The following is a 5,232-nucleotide window of genomic DNA, read 5'->3' as shown; positions in this document are numbered from 1 at the left end:
GTCATTTGTGTGCGAGTGATTTTGCTAATGCATTTTTGGCATAAAGCCGCGATATATTGGGCAAGCCTGCGATATGTTATCACCTTAATTGAGCTTTTTGCTACAATTTCGATTGCTTTAGAAATATCGAACTAACAGATGTGACATTGTTCTCTTTTCAATCATCTACAGGCGCTTATTTTCCTTACGCGTGGCAATATAATGACTTGAGCGGGTTAATTTTACGAATTTTTTTGAGATATCAAAATAATCTATCGCGTAAAGCGCCATGAACTTTTTGCCTTAGCTAGTTTATAAACAATTCAATCTATTTTTATATTAAAAGGGAAAAAGGGATTGACATGTTATCATAAAATAATAACCATTTTGTGGTTTGTAATTAATTTCCAAACGACACTATATATATGTTGGGTTGTCAAATAGGCAGATAACAGATACGGCGAAAGGTGATAATTGCTTGAATATCGATAATCGTTCAATATGCTTGAGATCAGGAGAACGTTTCGTTTTCGAAATGATATCACTTATGATATCTTTCCTTGTTCCATTTGAAATTGAATTCCTATCAAGTACATATATATACATTTTTGATCGCTACGAACGGCGCTATTGCGTGCATGCATACATGTACAATGCTTGTACGATTGTACTTTTAATGTGCGTCATAACTTTTCCGACAAAATCATTCTATCGATTTGTTTACATGTTCGTTCAAAAGTTGTTGTGCATTGTACATGTTTAATTAATTACTTGAACCATGTTTTGCTAATAAACAGAAATTTTCCAAATTTCTATTAATTACACAGATCCTCTATACGCGAAACTATTGCTCTTTTATTTGAGTAGACATTTAACATGATTTTCAATTATGTTTATGTTAATTTGTATATATGTTTACAATAAAAATTTATTACCTAATAAAAATTCGAATAATAAAATAATTTTTATACTTATATTATATAAATAAAGCTTACGAATCCACTTGCAACATATTTCGTGTGAACAGAGCGGCAAGCACCGGATAGTCGCATAGTCTATATACTATTCTTAAACGCATGATGCATTTTAGGCGATTTATCTCTCTATCACTATTTGCAATAATCGTACACTTAACGATTAGATTTGAATGGATTTGAATGAAGAAACGAAACTTGGTACAGATATTCTCGCCTACGCCTCTTCAAAGCTAATTGCATTGATTAACAATGATCTTGCTGGACGGTAACCGATATAAGAATAATATAAAGACATACTGTCGATTAAAAAGTGCTACGCAAGATAAACACATTCCACACAGCACTATACACCACAACGATAAGTTGTTATGCATGCTGCGTTTTAAGATAGGCATACGATTTTTATTTTTATTTCGATTTCTTATTTTTTATTTATTGCAATGATTATAAATAGCCATAAGTATAGCAAAACAAATTGCGCCAATATATTAAAAGTTTAAAAAATTTCTGCTCTCTAGCGGCCGAGTATTTGAAACTTTGAATCATACGGGAGGCATTCAAAATGTACATATATATATATGTAGAATATAAGTATACGTATACGTATGTATATATACGTATGTAGAATACGAGAGTTGATAGGGCCGGTCAGCAGTTCATTGTATACGCATTTTTAAAAAATTTAGGTCGATTTTTTATGATCCAATAGTTGATAGCGATTTCGCTTGGCCGCAGCTGAATTCATATCGTTTTTGTAAGACAGTTACGCTACTTGTTGTGAACTGAAATCGTTGCCTAGCATAGCTATGGCCAGTTTACCCCTAACTGTCACAGATATCAGATCTTGACAGTTAAGCAAAATGATGCGTATTCACTAAAAATGGTACATATTGCGTATGCAGTGGTGAACCTCTCCTTTGAGATACACTTTTCGTAACAGTGTCTTGATCAGATCATATACGACTATTTGTTTGCCAAAAATTATATAAATAGGCTAATTGATGATGAAGATCCTTTATGAATGATTATGAATGATGCTTCAGACATCTCAGTCACCGTAGTCTGAGATCTGTACGCCGACTGTAACGCCGACTTTGAACGATATATTTTCCCATTAAAAAGCAATATTTAATTAATACATATATTGGTTCGTTTTGAATATAACGAATCTACCGGCAGCTAAAGCACTTTCAATCAATCATAAACAAATAATCGAAATGATGTGAATTTTTTGATAGACGTTGTTCGAGGGTTGGAACTTTCTAAAAATAATATGGATTTTTTGTAAACACCACATTAATTTGCCAGTTCAGAAAATTATTTATCACTTATGCTATATACATTATACATTATCGTTTCGACTCTATCCGATCTAAGGTATAAATAGGTCTTTTATACGAACGGCTCGTCCTTCTTTGATGTTGATTTCTTAAGTTGAAACGCCCTAAAATAAAGTTAATTGAAATTAAGTGCGTTGCTGAAGGTGCATTGTCGCCTATAGAACAAGCAACACTGAGATGCATACTTTCATTTCACATTTAGTTTTATTTGTTGTATGCACGTTACAATAATTAAACGTAAACAACGATTAAACGGTGCTACAAGCAGTTTCCTGGAGGGATAAACAAACAGTAGTCAATGAAACATTAACAAAACCAGGAAAATGATTCTTTGCGTTTATTGAAAATTCTACACTCGCTGTTGAACGAGTCTTGCGTACCCACCATATGGCCCGTAATCTTGTTAACTGCACTAGACCAACTACGCGCTGGGATATGCAATTGTGTCGACCTCTGTGAATCGTAACATGAGGTTTATCATCAATAGCTATTGTAGATGTTATTACCGATTTCAACACCAGGACGAGGGCTATTGATCTACCAATAAAGACTATCTGGTTATAATGCGATTTACGTCATGTTTGTCATCGCTATTACTCTGAGATGACTATTATCTTCATGTTGTTTAAAAAGTTGGCATTTTTTCTTATTTATACCTTTTTTTTTTTTTTTTGAGTAGTATTTTCTTTTGTGCCTCCTGCAATGTACAGCAAAATCATACGAAAAATGGAAAACCAGTATTGTCGCATATACTATGTGTTTCTATAACCACGTTGTACGCTTGTACAAATCTGCTCGTCACTTCTATATGAGTTAACAGATACCATTTAAATACAATTTTCACAAGTTGTTTTCTTTTCAGCTGCAGATATATAAATATGTTCGACATATTTGTATATGCTGTGTGCGATATTTTCGCAATTTATCTTTCCCCCTCTCGGCCGGCGAGGAGAGAATTTACTGATATTTTCATTACCTTTTGTTCGCTTAAATAAAAGTTTAAAAAAATTGTTTTATTGAATGCACTTTACTGACTATTAAATTTGCGAATCGTCAGTTAATCACTTACTTATTTGATACTCACTTACACACTTCGCGACAGCGTAATAAGAAAGTGGTTGATGCAAAATCTGATTTCATGCCTATAGTTACGTACGTATGGCTTGAGCTGCCTTTGTTTCTTCTATAAAAAGAAAAAAGAAAGAATTTCCACTAGTACTTTAATCTATATATCAAATGTAAGATAAAGCAAGAAAGACATTTTCTACTCTTTTTTATAACATTGTGCCGCTGGATCGTGCATTGGCCCTCTTCTATAACTGTTCTTAATTACGAGCTGCTTAAACATTGATGTCGAATCATTACTAAAAAGTTGTTAACTCTTCCCCAGGGACGAATAAAAATTCAAAGTTACTTAAAAAAATATTTCGCAAATGTAGACGTGAAAACTGCCAGAGTAACGTTGGAAGCACAATATTGCCCTTAGAAGCTGATAGATATGCTTTGTGCTTTGCTCGCAAAAATTATTATTATTATTTTTTTTTTTTTTTTTTGTATCTTGTAACTATTCTACCTGGAAATATTCTTTGAGATTCTTAAACATTCAAAAACGCTCTCAGTCATCGCCCCTGTTTGTCTATCGATTGGCCAGGGCTTCACAATCGCGAGTCTTAAAGCAGAAAAGTCATATGCGTTGTGAAGGTGAAAAAGGAGACAATTTAATAGATCAAGGGCTTTGGCTAACACGCATTGACTGATAGTTAAAGTTGAAGGTAAATTGCGGTAGATAAGTCCAAGTGTCAAGTCCGTATCTGACATTGCGAATAATTCATTGATTCAAAAAGTAACAATACGAATATCTCTGCTTATAATATACTTACTTTTTACTTTTTTTTTTCTAAAACTTATTAACTAAATTATCAAAATATCCATTACGCTTAGCTCGCTATTAGTTGTTTTAGCAGCAACAAATATATACAAAGCGATTTTCTTTTTGTTCATTTTTTTTGTACAAATTTTTTGAAATTTAAAAAATAATTTTTTTTTTTGTTTTTTTTTTTTTTGTGCAAATAATTTACGAAAATATTAAATTCGAGGCGTTGTTAAAAATTCTATTCTCCCTTCCTTAGCACAGATTTTAATTGAGTATAGCGCACAAAGATAGACCACAAAATTTAACATAATTACACTCGATAAACCACTTAAGCACGTAACACACACAACATGGCTTTGTTATTGCTTCCGTTTTATTATAAAAATCATTGCCATCGCAACATAAGCTGTGAAATCAAATCATGTGGGACCATAGAAAACAAAAAGGAAACATCGTTGTTCAGATCATCAAAGTTAAGTCGAAGAACACATGAACATGAACAAACACACACACACACATGCAATCGGAAATATTTTTTCATTAATTTTTTTTTTTTTTTTTTTTAATGTTCTTACTTCTTTTAAACTTTCACTTTTATTTATTTACTTAATTTTTTTTGAAAATTTAATTTAATAATATTTTTTATAAGACTAATATTGTTCACCTAAGCGTATGAGTGATTTAAAAAAAACAATAACAATTTTTTTTTTTTTTTTTTTTTTTTTTTTTTTTTTTTTAAATTTCGTTATGAATGCTACTTGAATTTATTTTATATAATGCTATTTATTCATATCAATCGTCCGTTTTGTGTTTCGACCGCCCTAAACAACCACTTACGACCAGATTTCGTTAACAACTAACTTCAACAAAATATCTTCCTCGTTTGGCTTCATATAACATCATCTGTCGTCGTTAGTGTTAGTTCCTCAATGCTGGTGCTGCTTTTAACGAAGAAGAAATTTTATATGGATGCTTTTTCAAGAGTGTATGTATGCATATATGCACGTAAACATATATATGAATAAAGATAGCATTACATTTCAAATGGGCATAAGTACAATTT

At 31.9% G+C, this 5,232-nt stretch overlaps 1 long non-coding RNA gene across 1 annotated transcript; it reads right to left on the bottom strand.

Annotated features, from left to right (window-relative positions):
* Positions 1 to 2,953: 2,953 nt before the first annotated feature.
* Positions 2,954 to 4,722, bottom strand: LOC119644165. Its single transcript, XR_005248480.1, has 2 exons — positions 4,177 to 4,722; positions 2,954 to 3,479 (listed from the first exon to the last, which is right to left on the bottom strand). It is a non-coding gene; the product is annotated as an uncharacterized LOC119644165 (long non-coding RNA).
* Positions 4,723 to 5,232: the final 510 nt, after the last annotated feature.

Source organism: Glossina fuscipes, unplaced genomic scaffold (assembly GCF_014805625.2).
Source record: "Glossina fuscipes isolate IAEA_lab_2018 unplaced genomic scaffold, Yale_Gfus_2 93878, whole genome shotgun sequence".
Taxonomy (NCBI): domain Eukaryota; kingdom Metazoa; phylum Arthropoda; class Insecta; order Diptera; family Glossinidae; genus Glossina; species Glossina fuscipes.
Note: the sequence above shows the minus strand (reverse complement) of the source record. Positions and strands in the feature narration are given on the sequence as shown.